Below are 20,332 nucleotides of genomic sequence, written 5' to 3'. Positions count from 1 at the left end.
TAGTCAGCTTTAATCTTGGCCTAATATCGCTGCAGAGCTACATGAAAGAGATGGTCACCTCTCCAGCAGAACTGTTGAATGAAAACTCTGAGCCACTGATGCTGGAGGAAAGAATCCTACCCATGTTCATTTACTCTGCTGGAACATTCTGAGCAAATTAGATAAGCCTCCGAAAGCCAAGCCAGTTTTACCCAACAGTATGATCAAGTTAGAAATCTCGGGGTAATATTGGACTCAGACCTGAACTTTAACAGCCACGTTAAATCAGTAACATCAGCAGCTTTTTACCAACTGAAAAACATTGCCAGAATCAAAGGAATAGTGTCTAAACCAGACTTAGAGAGACTGATCCATGCGTTTGTCTCCAGCAGGTTAGACTACTGTAACGGCCTGCTCACTGGGCTATCTAAACGGGCTGTAAAGGCTGAGTTATACTTCATTTAACTGCCCTTGCGCTTTCTTCTTGCGCGTATGTTAATGGCTCGAGACGTTTATACTTCATTTAGCTTTGCCGGCGCTTGCGTGTGCTGCATGGCGATTCACCGCCAGGACAGTAGGTGGAGTAGCGGGTTTTTTCAATGACAAGCCTACTATGATGAAAGGAAATTCACCGCCAGGACCTCTTCGAGTGATTCATGCTTCTTCTTCTTGTAAATAGCCGGTATTTTGTCAGATTTTCAACACCTTGGGGGTCTAAACGACTACTTTCTCGCCTGAAAATGTTTCAAATGTTGCTAAAGTTATATATTTACAGAGTTTAGCCTATAGCTTAAGGGAAATCAGCTTTTCAGGCCGGCTGATTTCGGCTCGGGCAGGAGTGAAGTGCACTGTGTGTAAACGCTCTGCTTACTGTTTGATCGATGAGTATGTCGTTTTCAAGTAGTAGGCTTGCGTCTTTTCTTGCGTGAAGTTTAGAAAATTGAGGTGACACACGCAAGCTCGCAATGGGGGGCTTGCAACCGCGCAAGGGCTTGCGTTTCTTCTTGCGTCTTGCTTTGCGTCTTGCGTTACCGACTATAAACCAGGCTTAAGACAGCTGCAGTACATCCAGAACGCTGCTGCTGAGGCCTGACCAGAACCAGGAAATACGACCATATTAGTCCAGTGCTCAGGTCTCTGCACTGGCTTCCTGTCGCTCAGAGAATAGACTTTAAAACAGCTCTGCTTGTGTACAAGTCTCTTCATAGTCAAGCGCCAAAGTACATCTCTGACATGTTAGAGCCTTATGAACCAACTCGGGCTCTGAGAACCTCAGGGAGGGGTCTCCTGCTGGTGCCCAGAGTCAGGACTAAACAAGGTGAGGCTCCGTTTCAGTTTTATGCTCCTAAAATCTGGAACAGTCTTCCAGAAGATGTGAGACAGGCCTCAACTCTGACAATATTTAAATCCAGGCTGAAAACAGTTCTATTTAGCTGTGCATATTACACCTGAAAGTATTTTATCTGCACTCTTCACTTTTAAATTAATTAATTAATGATTTTTTTTTTGGAATGTTTTTATTGTCTTCTTGTGATTTTATGTAGCTGTAAAGCACTTTGAATTGCCTTGTGTACGAATTGTGCTCTACAAATAAAATTGCCTTGCCTTGCCTATGATGTGGCAAAAAAAACATACAAATACAATTCTCCTTTGATCATATCACATGAAGCAAAAGAACACTGAGTAAGGTCCGTCAGGCAAGCTGCAGAAACATCTTGGGATTTTTTTCAGTTACTTTACTGGAGTCAGAAATTGCTTGTTAATTGCATGCAGTGCCCCTCTCTCCAAAGAGCAGTACCCGGGTCAAGCATAAGCACAGCACTGAAAGAGACATACGCTCAAACAAAGCTTATGCGTGAGTTATTAGATTCAATTGTCCTCATACTGTTTCATATAGTTTTCTGCAAGCTACAAAGCATGGCCAGGACTTAACCTGTTCTTAACTTTACTGAATACTAACTCTTAACTCTTACATTGGTTAGCAGATGATGCCTGTTCAGAATCAGTATGTACTCCATAGACCAGGGGTGTCAAACGTACGGCCCGCGGTCCGCCAGGGGGTTCAGTCTGGCCCGGGGGATAAATCTGCATTATTAAAAAAAATAAGAATAAACTTCATTTTCTTTCAAATCTGCAGTTCCTATATTGTCTGCTCGGGGCGCTGTGTTTTAGTCAGTTCAATCGCTTTACCCGCTTTTTCAGTTGGCCCTGACACCCTCATCAGCGAAATGTCTTTGTCAAAAAAGAGAAAACTGGATACAGAGGCCCAATCCCATTTCACCCCTTGGCCCTACCCCTTACCCTTACCCCTATCCCTCCGTTTTGCGCGTTCACGTGTAGGGGGTAGGGGTGTCCCAAATCACGTTAAGGCAGAGGCGTAGGGGTAAGAGGGAGGGCTTTGTAACCCTCGAAACGGAGGGGTTCGGCCAGGCAGACTTAGCCTGATTAACATAGACTTTCAAATCTCTTCGAGATTCTGGTCTGACCAAGACCATAACGAATACGATTCGAAATGGCCTGGTCAACCCGCCTCCCTCGGGTTGCTACTGGTTGTGGCCAGAAAAGGCTGTGCCTAAGCTTAAGCCAATCACACCACTCTTTCCTCTGACGTATGATTTAGCTACCAGCGGGGCTAACTGGTAGATTAAACTCTTACAGAAGCCAGTAGGGAGCAAGCCAGGCGAAAACGTCTTTCCTGTCAAGAAACGATTCAAGGGCTGTTCTTTGCTCGATTTTTAACGAGAATCTCCCGTCGAACACTTTCATTACAGCATCTACAGCAGTGTCAAAAGCTTGATGCTGCTCCTTGTTGATATTGAATGAAGCGCTTCCGTGTACAATCCATGGGTTGAGTGGCAGTTCAACCACGTCACTACCTTGAACCCGCCTTGGTTGGCGCTGCTCAAAGTTGATTGCTTCCCGACAAAGTGGGTGGAGTTCCCATTTTTTCGGGAACTCGAATCCACCTGAATGAGCAGTTGGCCTGAGTAAGTGTAGCAGAGCCGAAGGTGTTGCGTCACTGCGAGGGCGGAGCCTGGGTAAGGCAGACTATGTTCGGAGGGGTACGATATATTTCCCAGAGTACAACGCGACTACCGGGAGAACGCGAGTCTTTTTAAAAATGGAGGAAGCAAAGAAAGCACCACACAAATGTAAGTAGCTCTATTTTTTTGCCATAATTTAACTGTTTTAACCGTTTTAGGTTGTGATAACTGGTGTATTGTGTGAGTTTAACATGGTGGCAATGTGTAGTTGTTTTCTGCTATAAACGCACATGGGAAAAGTCGCAATTTACATGGAGTAATCGGTCAATGCATGTGAAGGTGCTGCGAAAGTCGTAAAACAACAAACTTGTCGTTTTTGAAATTGTAACTCGAGTATTTACAAGCAATGTAGTTGGTTAACCATAGAGAAGTTCCTTTTGAGTGACGTGTGCGTCATTTCGCTACCTATTATCACAAGTATTCATATACGTGACTGTGATTCACAGGGACTCAAGCACAAACAAAGAGCCTGATCAGGTTTAGCGCCGAAAACGAAGATCTGTTTCTAAAGTCATCCCCATCCAAAAAAAGAAGTAGGAAGTCCAATCCGATAATGGATTACCTGATACAGGAGAGCCTGAAGGAGCAGAAGAGCCACGAGCAGAAAACGGAGCGCTTTTTAGCTCTGTTTGAGCGCATGATAGACAAACTTTAAGGTGAGTTGATGTGCCATGCACCTATTGTACACACAGCCACCACTACCGCATTCTGAAACACCTTTTTTTTATTTTTTACAATGGATGAAAGTGCATGCTATAATGTCATGTCGTGTCTTGTTCCCCCAGAACATCACTGAGCCCAGCACCTCCGATGTGCCATGCACCTTCGCTGTGTGTCGGATTTTTCAAGAAAAATGGACTTCTTCCTATATGTTCACAGAAGTGAATGGGAAACCCGTGTGCCTGGTGTGCAGGGCAGCAAGTTTCCGTGCTTAAGGAATACAATATTCGGCGCCACTATTGAAACTCAGCATAGTGAAAAATACAACAACTTGCACAGAGAACTGAGAAAACAGAAGGTCAATGAAATGTTGGTGGGTCTGAGGAAACAGCAATCTTTTTTCACCCGGAGCCGAGAGGTCAGTGATGCTGCGGTGAAAGCCAGCTACTTAATTGCTAGCCAAATAGCATTAGCATCAAAGCCGAACTGTGAGGGGGAGTTCGTCAAAAACTGCATGCTGAAGGCTGCCGAAATTGTGTGTCCTGAGAAGCGACAAACTTTTGCCAATATTAGCTTGACGAGAAATACCGTGGCAGACAGGATTTCGGAACTATCGGCAGATTTGGACAGCCAACTGAAACACAATTTGGAGTCATTTTCTGGCATTTTCTGTTGCAATTGATGAGAGTACTGATATTACGGACGTCGCTCAACTGGCCATATTCATTCGTGGAGTTGACAAGACTTTGAGACTATGGCATAGACAGATGTCATATTACTCACATTGCACTGGTGTTTTGGATGTTTAGAAACCAGGACCATATGAAGGACTGAATTATCGAAGCTTTCAACTCTACAAATAACAGAGGTGGAATTGTGGAGCGTAAACAAAGCTACATCTGCTTCATATTAAAATCCTCAAAGCAACCACTGGTTTTAATTAGTCCTTGAACGATCTTCAGTTTGATTCAGCAAAAAAAACAACAACAACATCATAACTAGTACGGGAAGGTATCCCTAAAGGTTAGACCAGTACATGTTACTCACAATACCATCACACTGTATTCAATCCCATTTGATAGAAAGCTGACAGTTCTCATAGGAAGCCATCAGAACATGCACCACTACACAATCACTACACACTCTCCCTGGCCTCTGTCCTAATAACCCCCACTGAAACGTAAAAGCAGACACGGCTTTCCTGCAGTCATCCTGTTGCTGTTTATCAGATGGATTCAGACATAATGTAACAAACACAGGCAGATTCTACACCGTGAGATTGGAATTATTACGTGGTGGGCTATAAACATTACGCACAGAGCCGGAGATGATGATAGTGGAGAGTCTAACAATGAGGGATGCAGTGCAGTAATTTACCAATCTACCATTCATTCCACTCAAGTGCAGATAAGGCAGATTGTCCTCACATATTTCTGCTATGCGACTTTAACAGCCTGACTCGCTGCAGGTTTTAAGATTATAATATCCATCTATTTTTACTCGTGACTCCTGAACATGGTTCATCTTCGAATTAACTTTCTGTCACGCTCTAAGCAAAACCCTTTTAATGGACCCATTTTAAACCTTAGTGTGCGTACATGTCACTTTTCTTAATTCCCTGGACCTAGGCTGCAGTGAAAGGACCAAAATATGAGACCATTGAGCACCCGGCAGAGGTAATATGCATGTGGCAGGAGGGTACACCGAGCAGAAGGATGCTATTGATCGGACCAATAATAAGCCAGCACTGAGAGGCTGGCAGTGGCAAATAAAAGGGTGACTTTACATTCTACCCGGGTAAAAACTTCAGCTACTCATTCTCAATCTGTTGTCTCAGCTGCGCATTAGCTTGAAGAAGCCGGTGACCCACTGGATTGGACACGAGCATTTCCAATGTTGGCAGCCATCACAATGAGGCTGACGACTGACTAAATCGTCCACTGCTTTGGTTACGAGAATGCCGAACTGGATTAGCTGTCGAGTTGACTTGTCCTCTTTTCTATTCAGCAGTAGACTGTACTGTACACCGGCGCCACCTACTGTTGACTTGGTTGTTGTTGCAGTACGTGGCCCCCATCATAAACTTGAAGTCATTTTGCTGCAAGGTCTTTTCTTGCAGAAGTCATATTTAATCTCAGTGAGATTTCCTGGTGAAATGATATTCAAATCAATGTGAAATTCAAATCACACATTTGTTACCAGAGATGGGACCAAGTCACACATGTGCAAGTCTCAAGTAAGTCTCAAGTCTTAGCTTTCAAGTCTCAAGTAAGTCCCAAGTAATTTCTTCTTGGGCAAGTCAAGTCAAGTCAAGTCAAAGTCAAAGTCAAGTCCTGTAATAGGTCAAGTCAAGTCAAAGTCAAGTCACCTTATTATTGAAATTTTGCCTGCAGAATCTGATCTTAATAAAGTGAAAAGACAAGATATAAGTAACTGTCAGTAAACATCATTGGCCAATGTATCCAACCTGTCCACCCCATATCATATCAAGCTAACGTTAGCTAACTACCGACTAGGCTAACAGGATAATATTAGCTAATTTGACAAGCACTTACTGGTCAGAATGGATCTTAAAATGATGAACAAAGTTCGAAGTTATGCTAGATGCTTAACACTCAAGTCATTCAAGTCATCGTGTCTCAAGTCAAGTGCCGAGTCTTTACCTTCCAAGTCCGAGTCGAGTCCCAAGTCTTTTATTTTTTGTCAAGTCAAGTCACAAGTCATAAAAACAGCTACTCGAGTCGACTTGAGTCCAAGTCAAAGTGACTTGAGTTCCCATCTCTGTTTGTTACCGACAATAAAACATGATGTTGTTATTTTTTTCAGTCTTTAATGCCATTTCCAACTAGCTGCCGGGGATAAATGTGACCAGTATGAAAAAGGCCACTTATATAACATGACATTAATATAGACCATCACGGCTGAGTAATTGTGAAAGCTTTTTTAGGCAGAAGATAGCTGGACATGACGGAGGGATGGAAATTGTGGGAAATAAGTTACACAGCTGTTATTCATTTGAGTAAGTAACTTACCGCTGTTTACCATCATTCAAATCTTGAAGGGTTCTCATATTAAAAGCAAGAGCTGAATCATAAATCATAAAGTGTTTAAGTTGACGACATGCAGACTATATTCTGGGAAAGATGAAACAATATTCCAACATCATGAGCATGCTGCTGTCCACCAAACCGATATCCCACAATTTTCAAACATTATCCTATACATGATGTATTGGGTCCCACATGGAGTCCAAAAATCTGAGACCCACCTGGAAATAACCTGCTATTATAAAGATTAAGAAATATTCAAACAAGAAGTTCTGATGTGTAAAATGAGGAAAAAGTGTTTCAGATTCTGTACTAACAAGGTCAGTAGTCAAACCAAATCAGACTACTGCTGTTGACCAAGCAAAGTTCCTCTCTGCAAAAAGGTCAGATTTCATAGTCTGTTATTTTCCACTGAAGCGGCATCGAAATGACACGAATCTTACAAATGGACCTCAGGTTTCCAGCACAGCATTGCTGACCAAGTGAAACTTCTGATTGGGAACATGGATAAACTTGGCCTTAGAACTATGGGAAAGTGTCCGAAGCCAGATTTATTCTAAACAAAGAGGGATCCAAAAAAGATTTCTTAGGATCATTACATGAAACGGTATCCAACGCATGCTCAGACGGAGCAACAGGGAGCCCACCATCACAGGCTCATTGAAAGACGAAGGAGAAGGATGTGCAGTTTCCTTGAATATAAAGGCGTTAGTGCTTTCAGGACAATGTGACAAATTTCATTTTTAGGCAATTCTACACGTATGAAAACATTTTCGGAATATGACACTGCATCTCTTACACAGTTCACTGTTTGCCTCAATATCTCCCAAAGTGAATTTGCAAACAATTAGTCTAGTTTCAGTCTAAACCTTCTGAAGGATGCTCCACCTCAGTTTTCAACACATCCCTTCAGTTCTACAATGCGCACTCTTCCCCACATGTTGCCATGACAATTACCCATGCACACATGCATATACACTCAACAGACTCTCTTGATTTCCAGGAGAGGAAGAGGCAGCGCAATCAAACAGCATTCAAAGCAAAAGAGCTCTTTCCTGTAATTATCCCCTTGAATTCAAGCCAGAGGTCTGACATATCTCCTCTGTGTGTGTAGCTGTGTGTATTTGAGGTAATGGGTGGGTAAGAGCAGAGTGCATGACCGATTTCCCAAACAAAAGACCACCACAGAAGAAAATTCAAGTGCATCCTATACCTAAACGCAAATGACACAACATCAAGAAGCAGACATTTTATCATTATTCTTCTGATGCAAACAAATAAATGCTCTTCTTCAGCCATCTGTGTGTGTGTGTGCGTATTCGTGTAGCCTCTACAGGATGTCTCTCTCTCCAGGGATGCTGACAAGATCTTAGAACCGATGAGTGTTGCTACCGCTGTGTTTATTTAAGTTAATACATGCACACACATACACACACAGCACAATAACATGGTGCAGATCGCTGCTGGCCACACAAAAAAAGCAGGCGATTTGTAACAGTTGTGTTTAAGTTTGTGTAAATGTCTCTGTCTCTAACTCACTGGTGATTTAGAATTTTTGTTCCATTCACAACTGAATTAATCTCAAGACACTTTGAATTGGGTTATAACTGGATTGAATCTTCATTCAATTATAAATCCAGGGCTGGAGCCTATCCCATCCATCATTGGGTGAGAGGCGGGGTGCACCCTGGACAGGTCGCCAGTCCATCACAGGGCCACACAGAGACAAAACGAGACACACAACCATGCACGCTCACACTCACTCCTAGGGACAATTTAGAGTCAACAATGAACCTAACATGCGTTGTGTTATTTTGGACGGTGGGAGGAAGCCGGAGTATCCGGAGAGAACACACACATTCACGGGGAGAACATGCAAACTCCACACAGAAAGGCCCCAGCCGGGATTCCAACCAGGAACCCTGTTGTTGTGAGGTAGCGGTGCCGACCACCACACCACCATGCAATTCTAGTCCAACCAAATAATGTAAATCCATAAAACCATTGAATAACTAGTTTAAGTAGAAGCTGAATAAGTGAGGTTATGTCACGCACCAATAGCGACAAAATGCAAAGTCAGCCATTTGATGTACTAGCGGGCCTCGGAACAAACTAGTTCATGAGTAAATTTCACAAGGTTTACTAGTGACGAGCATAGCATCCGGTATGTTTACTTGTCAACACAGGTTTTGCTCCATAGATAAATAGTGACAATCAAATGCCCATTAGTGAACTATTGAAGGCAATACAGGTATTTTCACTTAACTCAGTAAGTAGTTAGCGTCAAAGTCTTCACTGTTGAACTAGTGAAAAGTGCCTTTTTTTTCTTTTTTTTTTTACTGCTGATGCACTGCTTATTAGTTAACTAGCGAGGTCAAAAAGATTCATTAGTTAGCAAGTAACACACACACTGTATTCCTAGTAAACTCATTGGGTCCAAAAAAAGTTACCTAGTAACTCTGGTGTTTCATACGAGTCAACTAGTGGAGGCCATCTTCTTCCGCTGGCCGAATATGTCGGACATGGTTCTCGCATGCTGGACCTTTTTTTTTTTCATCTGGTATAACGCCCCTTAGCACTAGTGAGCTATGATGTGCAACTAGTTAAGACATTCGCACTAGTTTACATTCATGTCTTACTCGTCAAGACAAAAGTGCACAGTAGATGTATGCCTGCAACTAGTTATCTAATTTAGATGAAAATATTTTACCAGTTAACTTGTACAACAGTAGCAGCCTTAACTTGCTAGCTTGATGTTAACTAATGTTAAAAGTTAATGAGCTCCGACTTTTGGACTGAACTAGTTAGTAAAGAAATATGTATTAACTGGTAAGGTAAAAGAATTAGCTAATTAGCTATTAGCTCACCAGTTAGCTATTACGGTTATTTTCGACGCTGACTAACTTTTTTGCCAGAATTATTTATCTTTCTGAACCTCATTAGTTACCTAGTGAGGGTAAAAAAAAAAAATTAACATCTGTACTAAAATAAGAAGCCACTAGTGGACTAGTTAACTGAAATTTTTCCGATCAGTATTGCTCACTCGTGGACTGCATGCAAATAAAGAAGGAGGAGGGTTTTGACTGGTCAGTGATCGTGCTGTGTGCTGCAGGGCCTGAATTGTGAAAAGCTCAGTTATTAGCAGAAAATAAAATATATATTCTTACAGTTATATTAGCAGCTAGCCATAACTGAAACAACTAACTAAATCACAGTGTGAAAAACTATGCATTTCATTCAGAAAGACAAATATCCTACTCTTACTTAGATTTCCTTTTAACAGTCCAGGATGATCTCTCCTCTGTGACCTCTTGTGTCATATCTGACCAGTTACAGGTGTAACCTCTTTTATCCCTTCCTTAACAAAGACATAAAAGCAAGTGCTGACTATTTAACTTTTCACTTCTGTGACAGGTGACAAGTGGAGAAAATCTGTGTTACTGTTTTTGGCAGAAGAATGAATAAGAAGAAATCTGCCTGTAGAAAAGTTATCATCAAGATGCTCAGATGTACAAAAGCAAGGTTAGAATAAGACTGTGACCATTTAGGGAATCACAGGGACAACCCACTGCACAATGAAAGCCATTAGGTTTTTGACATAAACTGTTGGACAAGAACTGATGACAAGCATGCGTCTGTTCTGTCTCAACCCCAGCAGCTTGCTCGCATTCAAGTGTCCTGGTTGGAGTCTTCTCTCTTTCTATAAAAATAATGACCCATGAGTATTCTCACAAACAGGGTAAAACTCCTCTTTTTACAGTGGCTAGAACAATGTAAGCAGAACAGCGTACTGTCCTCCGACACTCCTGAAGTTGTGTGGAATGCGGCAAAAACTGTGAAAAGAGGTCAGCGGATGTTGTTTAGATTGGCCAGAAAAAAACGATTTTTCCAATAATAGTGAACATCCTTAGAAGGACCTTGTAAATCTGAAACAATCTCATAAACATATGCCCTACCGAGGCAAGCTAAAAGTCAATATATCGTATATTTAATTCAACGGGCCTCTACAGGATTAAAACACGTCACAGAATCAATATGGTCTCCGTTCCAAAATGTTTCATTAACAGCCTGAATCATTAGAAAACCTCTCTGAACAGGGTACCTGTGTGATCCAGGAAAAGACAGATCTCCCTTCAGTCTATGATGAAGACAAGGAACTGCTGAACTCACCATTCACACCAGAGGAGGTGCAACAAGTAATCATGTCACTCATCTGTGGAAAGTTTTCTCCAGAACTGGATGGATATCATGCAGAGTTTTTATCAGGTCTTATGACTTTCAACCTAAAACTCTTTTTATATCCATTTTATATCCAGACTGTATATCCCTTTGTCCAATCCCACAACTTCCAGTTAAAGGGACAGTTCGCCTCTTTTGACATGAAGCTGTATGACATCCCATATTAGCAATATCATTTATGAACATTGACTTACCCCCTGCTGCGTCCTGTGAGCCGAGTTCCAGCTGAGTTTTGGCGTTGAGAAAGGTAGTCCGGCTAGTTGGCTGGGGTCCCAAAAATAAAGCGTCTTGCTTCTCAAAACAATACGCGTTCAAAAGAGTAACACATTTGCATCACAAAATCGTCCCTCCAGAAAAAGTCAGACCTCACATCGCTTGGCACTATTTCTCGCTCCCTTAGTATCACTACGGGCTGTGTAAACTGTGCAGACCGAAGTGCAGACCGAGCAGTCCCCTGCTTTCGAGCAGTAAACACCGTAACAGGTGCGGCTATCGCTAGGTGGCTGCACGCATTGATATGAAGGGAGGCAAAAATAGCGCCAAGCGATTGTGAGGTCTGACTTTTTCTGGCTAACAATTTTGTGATGCAAATGTATTACTCTTTTGAACGCATATTGTTTTGAGAAGCAAAACACTTTATTTTTGTGGCCCCAGACAACTAGCCGGACTACCTTCATCAACGCCAAAACGAGGCTGGAACTCGGCTCACAGGACGCAGCAGGGGGTAAGAAGATGTTCATAAATGATATTGCTCATATGGGATGTCATACAGCTTCATGTCAAAAGAGGCGAACTATCCCTTTAACCTCAAGTCTATATCTAAATGAATAGAAAGCATATAAGAAAATCTACCACTCCAGTTGATCAACCCAGACCTGTCATAAAAGCCAGATGCGTTCCTATTTAAATCTAGAGGCTGCTTAATAGTTAACCACTCAATCCTGAACAACCAACCAGAATCTTTTAAAATCACTGCATGCGGACAAGACATTTAGCATAGTTGACTTTATTTTCCACCCTCTAGAAATATAATTTTGGGGATAGGTATTGGTATATGGATCAAATTATGTATACAGTAGCAAGCCATAACTCAGAATGGCAGAAGCTGGCAGAAGCTGGCAGAAGCTTTCCCCACTAACAGGGACATTTTTGGAATAGACATTAGACAAAAAAGAGAATAGGATTCCACTGTTTGCTGACAATGTTGTCTTGCAATTAACAAAGCCGGGGAAATCAATCTCTGTATTAAAAGATTTTATTGGCAAATTTGGAAGAATATGAGGCAACAAAGTGAACTTTGGGAAATCAATGCCAAAAACTCCCAAATCTCAAGAAAGCGTCTGAGCATTTCCCCTCAGCTGGGCACAGAATGTATTAAAATGCATTGGAATCAAGTGTATCTCCAACAAAAACCTTCTTCAATGTACGCTACACTCTATTGCTAGATAAGAATAAAGATCTGTAATACTGCACTTTACTTCCAATCTCATTTCTCAGATGCATTAATGCAGTTAAAATGAATGTGCTGCCACATTTTTGGATTAATTTGCTACTCAGATAAAGTCACCTTGTCGTTCAAACACCCTGTTCTCCTGTACCTGGTTAGTTGTGTTCTGATTGCAAATCTGAAAAGTCGTGACCATGAATAAATTCCCTTATTTAAGTATTTTTTAATATAATAATCAGACAATTAGAAAAAAAAAAAAACAGAAACAGCTAGAGGAACATGTTGCATCTAATCAAGTAAATCTGCAAAAGGTCCGTTACAGTTATTATTGGGTACAAATAGAGCACCTTAGAGAGGTAGAGTCTCTCAGGGGTAAAAATGACTAGAACTTCCACAATTTGCAAAAAGAAAAAAACGATCAATTTCAAAATAATGGTTCTCAATGGAAAAATAGTGAAGAATTTGAATATTCCATATAGAATATCATCAAAAGATTGTGAGAATCGGCAAACATCTCTGTTTACAAGGGACATAGCTGAACATCACGCAGCACTGCATTAAATATAGACATGATTCTGTTACGGAAATCACTGCCTGGGCTCTGGAACACTTCCAGAAATCATTGTCTGTGAACACAGTTCACCGTGCCATCAACAAATGCAGGTTAAAGCACATGCAAGAAGGAAGCCATATGTGAACATGATCCAGAAACACAGCTGTCTTTGGAGCAAAGCTCATTTAAAATGGATTGAGGCAAAGTGGAAATCTGTTCTGTGGTAAGATGAATTAAAAATTTAAATTCTTTTTGGAAATCATCATGGAAATCATAATTGTGGAGAGGGACCATCCAGCTTTGTCTTCAGTACTCAATTCAAAAGCATCTCTGACGGTATAGGGGTGCTCGTTAGTGCCTATGGAACTTGCTCACATGGAAAGACGCCATCAATGTTGAATGCATCAATGCTTCCATCCAGACCACATCTTTTTCAGAGAAGTCATTGCATATTTCAACACAAAATACAACAAAGAAGATTCAGGACTGTTGACCAGCTAGAATTCTATATCAGGCAAGAATGCGACAACATTCCTCTCCCAAAGGTCCAGCAGCTGGTCTCCTCAGTCACAGACATTTACAGACTGGTGTTGAAAGAAGAGGGGATGCTACACAGTGGTAAACATGCACCCGTCCCAACTTTTCTTAGACGTGTTGCTGCCATCAAAATTGAACCGGAACCAGTATTTTTCACGAAACCGTAACATGTCTCAATTACAACATGTGATGTATTTTCTATGTTCTACTGTGAATTAAATTTGTGTTTGTGAGATTTATAAATCGATGCTTCCAAATTTCATCTAGATTTTCACAACCTTTTAGGAATTACAACTGTTTTGAATAATAGTAGGGCTGGGCGAGTTAACTTGTTAGTTATTTAACGCCGATAAATATTTTATAGCACATTAATGCAGGTTTTTTTTTTAATTATTATTATTATTATTTTGGGGGAGGGCTTTTGTACCTTTAATTGATAGGAAAGTTCAAAGAGACAGGAAGCAGGGGGCAGAGAGAGGGGGAATGACACGCAGCACAGGGCCGTCTGATGTGGGACTCGAACCGGGGCCAGCTGCAGCGAGGACTATAGCCTCTGTACATGGGGCACCTGCTGTACCCACTATGCCACGGACGGTTTTATTATTTATTTTATTTTCTAAAAGTCTGTTGCTCACAGGCTTTTTTTAAAAAAAAAGTCTGTTGCTGTCTGCTGCGGAACCGGAATCCACCAATCCACCAAACATGGAGAAGGGTACGGAACTTTTACTCGGCCATTTTCATTTTAAAGTTCTTCCAGACGGCGGAGTCAACAGAACCAAAGTCATCTGTAAACTCTGCCAAGTTGAATTGTCTTCTCAGTGTAGTAGTTCCAGTCTAAAATATCACTTAAAGGTAAAACACACAACTGATAGCAGCAAGTCATTCAAGGAAACAGACGGTGGAGCGAGGCTTCTACATAAAAACCACAGAAAGATGCTGATGTTAAAAGTGTGTTAGCACAACAAATGTTATGGCACTTTCATTCATATGGCAGCACATTTAAAATAAAACTAAATGCTAAAAGCTATACACTACTTTTGAATTCATTTTTGGATTTTGCGTACAAATGCGATTAATCGTGATTAATCAGGGAAATCATGTGATTAATTAGATTAAAAATTTGAATCGTTGCCCAGCCCTAAATAATCGACAGGAAACGATAACACAGTATTCATTTCACTGTTAACATTCATCTATTAACACCACCATGTTTTCATATGAAACTGCAGTGAAATCCAATGTCCCACAATTCTTTACTATGTAAAACAGCTGGATAAGGAATAAGAACGTCTATTTAATCAGTATTCATCTGTAGAAAATGATCTTTTATGCAGTTGGCGCATTTAATCTTCACTGGATAAATGCATGTACCAGAAGAGTCTGCAATCTATATCTTACATCATGAGGATTATTAACCCTGTGTGATGTGCATGTGGGTGTATCCACAGCTGTGTCTCTGGCATCCTTCTGCAGAAAGGTTTAAATCAGCAACTGCCCTTTTGAACTGCCATGTTTTTTTAACAGATATCTGTGCACACCTCAAAATTCAACCTTAAGCCCTGACCAACAATCAACTCTGCTACGCTCTGACACTGCAGAGCCACAGCTGCTTGCAGGCTCACAAGCACAGGGTGACGCTGTGTGAAAGGCAATGTCACTTTGAATATCAAGAGAGATAAAAACGAGGCACGGTGCTGTCTGCATGTAAAAACCAGACTCCAGAGGGAAAATGTGGGAGGGTGTGAAGAAAGGAAGGGAGATGGGATGACACGCAGGAAAGACGGGGACTAAAATTAATAAAAAAAAGAACATACTGCAAAGTCAAATGCTGTGTGCATACTGAGGCTGGTGGAGGCCTTTTTTTTTTTTAAAGAGGCGATTCAAGCTTCACTGGACACACTCATTACAGTTGATTATATTTCATATAGGCAAAAACATGGAGAGATACTGCCACTTGTGAGCCTTCAAGGCACCTCAAATGTGGAGAGCTTTGAGATATGGTGAGGAAAAGCATTCAAAAGAAAATGTCATTCCAATTCCAATTACCAATTCTTCAAATTCCACTTTGTAATAATAGACATAGTTGTTTCAAAGTTAGCGGTCCATTCACTAAAAGGATAAAGTCTAAATCACTAAATCTAGATGGCAGCAGTGTATCCCAACCATCAGTGTGTGTGAGTGTGTGTGTGTGTGTGTGTGTGTGTAATTACGGGGAGGAGGGTGGAAGCAATTAAATAAATCATTTTAAAAAATTGCAAAATGCAACAAATTGTCATCTATTTGCTGTAAATTGTTGAATGCTGGCCAACAAAGAAAAGTTTGAGTCAGGGACAGAACAGTTTTATCTCATTCTAATGATTGGGAAAATCATTGAGTGACAAATGATTGAGTAATTCCTGACTTCCGTCAGTGCATCACCATTTAATTTATGTTAATTAATTTAATCTAATAAATGAATGAATTGACCTGAAAAAACAATCAGTTTTGTTGAGTCTGCTTGTACAGATGGATAAAAACAAAGAATAAAACTTGTAAATGAATGCTCGCTGGAACATTGCCATGACATTGACATTGTGTACCGCTTAAAATACACCCTAACTTTAACCTAACCTCAACTCACACCTCTGCCCAAACCCAAAAGGAACCTGCCTCATTATGACCAGACATCAGTCCACATAAGAACTACTAATGAGGCACCCTCAGACACACACACAAATGCCTGAGCAGGCCCGGATCAATAGCAGTTATTCTCTCAGCACTCATTGCTGGCTGCAGTCTGTGTAGCTGTTCAGCTCCTTCATGGCCACTAATTAACCAGTAAAATATCAGCTGATGAGAGTCGAAAAACTCTTTAAAGTGGCTGCAGGTGCCCAGAGCTAGCCAAGCTAACGCTTTTAAAGAACTTTAACTCTCCACCACTTAATGGTGGTGCCAGATAACAAATTATTAGAACACTGAAAGAGAGACAGTCCCTTACAAGACTTGGAACACGCAGTGTGTTAGATATCGGTTTCAGACCAGGTGTCGCTTTTATAACTGCATGAATGCCAAGTTACTGCACAGCTTGGTTATAATTTTAAGGTGTTTATGTATTACTGCTCATTGTGGATGTTCTAATCTTCCGTTTGTTCACACTGTTCATTGTTTTAAAGGTAAATCAACAGATTGGTTAACATATTTTTCCAGCTCAATTTGAAAGCTTTAACATGTATTCAGATTAAACACAAAGAAAACTGTAGCAGCAGTGAACCTCAAACAGTATAACAGCAAAAGGAGATACATAGAATATGCATTTGACAATTTAGATCTTAGAATTTCCTTTTGGGATTAATTAATATTATTAATATCATCAGAGATGGGACCAAGTCACACATGCGCAAGTCCCAAGTCTTAGCTTTCAAGTCTCGAGTAAGTCCCAAGTAATTTTTTCTTGGGCAAGTCAAGTCAAGTCACCTTATTATTGCGATTTTACCTGCAGAATCTGATCTTAATAAAGTGAAAAGACAAGATATAAGTAACTGTCAGTAAACATCATTGGCCAATGTGTCCAATCTGTCCACCCCGTATCATATCAAGCTAATGTTAGCTAACCACCGACTAGGCTAACAGGATAATATTAGCTAATTATTCATTTTATATTCAAACTAAAAACATGAACTGAATAACACTCAAGTCATCCAAGTCATCGTGTCTCAAGTCAAGTCAAGTCCCGAGTCTTTTAACTTCCAAGTCCAAGTCCGAGTCGAGTCTCAAGTCTTTTCTTTTTTGTCAAGTAAACGCTAAAGGCTTACAGCTTGATTCAGGTTTTGATAAACCCCCTCAGCTGCTGTGGCTCTGTATTCACATGTTAACAGCAACCGACATCAATGCATTGTTCTTCTTCCTTTTTTTCTCTCGTCCTTTTTGTCTGGTTTTATGCGTTTGATCTAATTGACCAAAGGGAGGCTGACTAAGCATCAATCCTCTTTCACTGGTAGTTTCACACTGTTGCAACATATTTCACTTGGGAGCAGTTTGCTACAACAACAGCCTGCTGCAGCTGCCCGGTGTGGAGCGTCTTGGTTTTGTCTACCTGTCTTTCCCTCCATGTAAGGCTGTGGAGCTGGGAGACCCAAACACTCACTAACCCCAAACAAAGGTGGGGCTAGTGAGACGACAAGAGTGGGAAAAGGAGACTTTAGGTATGGGAAAGCCAGCCAAGGTTTAAAGGATTTGAAAAGTAAAAGTCAATTTGCTGATATTAAAGGGATAGGTTGCCTCTTTTGACATGAAGGTGTATGACATCCCATATTAGCAATATAATTTATTAAATTTGACTTACCCCCTGCTGCATCCTGTGAGCCGAGTTCCAGCCTCGTTTTAGCGTTGGCAAAAGTAGTCCGGCTAGTTGGCTAGGGTCCCGAAAATAAAGCGTTTTGCTTCTCAAAACAATATGCGTTCAAAAGAGTAATACATTTGCATCACAAAATCGTTAGCCAGAAAAAGTCAGACCTCACAATCGCTTGGCGCTATTTTTTCCTCCCTTCATATCAATGCGTTCAGCCACCTAGCGATAGCCGCACCTGTTACGGTGTTTACTGCTCGGAAGCAGGGGACTGCTCGGTCTGCACTTCGGTCTGCACAGTTGATACGAAGGGAGAGAGAAATAGCGCCAAGCGACTGTGAGGTCTGACTTTTTCTGGCTAACGATTTTGTGATGCAAATGTATTACTCTTTGGAACGCATATTGTTTTGAGAAGCAAAACGCTTTATTTTTTTAGCCCCAGCCAACTAGCCGGACTACCTTCGTCAACGCCAAAACTCAGCTGGAACTCGGCTCACAGGACGCAGCAGGGGGTAAGTCAATGTTCATAAATGATATTGCTAATATGGGATTACATACAGCTTCATGTGAAAAGAGGCGAACTATCACTTTAATTCAGATGCCACAACTTGCTCAATGCAGCTATCGGTCAGTGAAGTACAGAGATGGCAAACAGCTGGCAAACAGAGTCAAGATAAAAATGGAACAACATTGGTTCAAATAGATTTGTACCTTCACGTAAATTATATTAACACACAGTAGTGGTTTGTTGTGTGCACGATCAATTCAAATTTAATTTCTTTCCAAATCACGTGGTAGTTCTGTGAAGTTAACCCTAATCCCTGATAGGGGACATTTTTGCCCACTTCTAAAATGATCCCCAAAATACCATATGTTACTATATTTTTCCACTTTTTTTCCAGAAATCTTTTCTTCCACTTCAGTTCTGATCATAACCACCGTGTTTTCAATTATTTTCAAAATATTAACCCTTTAAATACTAGTGCATATGAGGTAAACACCAATTTCTGTTAAAGACACACACAAAAACTGCTATATTTCCAATGTATGCAATGCAAAGTGAAATATTTTATGGGGGATTATTAGGTCTGGGATATGTCATTGATGAGCTATAACATCAGCTTTTACAGCTTTTTAGTTTTTCTGCAGTGGCAGATTACAGAAACGGCTCCCATAGATATCCATTATAATGCACGTTTCTGCAGTATATCCCCAGTAAACCCGCAAAATATGGCATCAAAGTGTGGGTTGCCTGTGACGTGCGCAAATCAAAGCCTTCCAAAGACATGTTTTTAGGTCGTTTTAAAAGGGGACAAAAATGTCCCTTTTCAGAAATTAAGTTGTGTTTTAAATCAGGTATGAGGGTTAAACATCTATTGCGTTACATAGATGCAAATAGATGGTCCCCTCATCTGCCATTGCCTCTCGTAACAAGAGATTATTTTTTTTTTTATTCGCTTCTTTGTCAGTCCAAAGTCATGAAAAGTCACATGAAGCTTTGTTTAAGACGCATTAACTGAAAAGGCTTTTCATTATAATCACGAGAATAACAACACTACAAAAAGACTCGTTTCAAGGATTTGGGCTTATTCAATAGTTTTATTACCAACAAAAACAGCATAAAAACGTAAATTCAAGAAATTCTATAAGTTGTCTACTGGTGGTAAGATACAACCTTTTTGTAAGTTTAACCAAGTAGAAATGAATATAAATACTAAAGTTTTTAGATGATAGACACTTTTGACAGTGGTTTTTGTCTCACTGACACACTGTTAGTTTGATCTTGCACGGTCAAAGAGGCTCAAACTTAATTTACCTTGACAAAGGGGCAACATATCCAAACACAGTCACAGGATGCGATCCACAGTAAGTGAAGCCAAAAGGAGCATCATGTGTGTATGCATGATTAATTTTTTAACAGCCAGCGAGACAAGAACTGATGTAAACAGATGGATGCATCATCTCTCAGAGGAGCGGATAAACTTTGTGAAGCTTTTAGAACTCTTTTCAGGCAGCCATTGAAATACAGTAGTCCTTAAACTCCAATATCTGTTTAAATGTTCTCTCAAGGGAAAAACTAACATATTAGGTGTACTTAGTGCTGCAGGAATTCATAGTTATAAAACTTGAAGATGGCATAGTTCTTTTTGATTCATTGCCATTGCCAGTGGGAACTTTTGAAAACCAGGCACAATGAAAAACATCCCAGCTGAAGAGGTCAGAGTGAGCCACAAACCTTGTGGATTTACACTATCAAGCAATTCTTGTTTCTGCACATTGTGGTCTGACCTTAAACCCACAATGTCTAGACAAGTGTGATGTGCAATCTGTTTCCTGAGAAGATAAAAACACTATCAATTCCATGCAGGCTTTCTCACTAACATGATAACGGCCCAGTTTTATCCTAATAAATCCTGTTCTGAAGTGAAACACAAAGGAAGCCTCCCAACCAAACTGCATTCTGACTGTTCGTAACTCTTTCTGCTTTTCCTGAACGTTTGT

General features: G+C 40.7%; 1 protein-coding gene across 16 annotated transcripts in view; it reads right to left on the bottom strand.

Moving 5' to 3' along the window:
* Positions 1-20,332, bottom strand: part of LOC142385463 (pleckstrin homology domain-containing family A member 5-like) — a 230,400-nt gene that overhangs the window by 152,317 nt on the left and 57,751 nt on the right. Inside the window, exon 1 of one of the 16 annotated variants that reach the window (XM_075472031.1) lies at positions 1,953-1,971. The exons of the other annotated variants lie outside the window; for them this stretch is intronic. The gene's annotated coding sequence lies outside the window, so the exon portion shown is untranslated. Of the gene's footprint in view, positions 1-1,952; positions 1,972-20,332 lie in introns of those variants that run through there. 16 annotated transcript variants of the gene reach the window in all.

This window comes from Odontesthes bonariensis, chromosome 8 (assembly GCF_027942865.1).
Source record: "Odontesthes bonariensis isolate fOdoBon6 chromosome 8, fOdoBon6.hap1, whole genome shotgun sequence".
Classification (NCBI taxonomy): domain Eukaryota; kingdom Metazoa; phylum Chordata; class Actinopteri; order Atheriniformes; family Atherinopsidae; genus Odontesthes; species Odontesthes bonariensis.
This window is presented reverse-complemented; position numbering and strand designations above follow the sequence as displayed.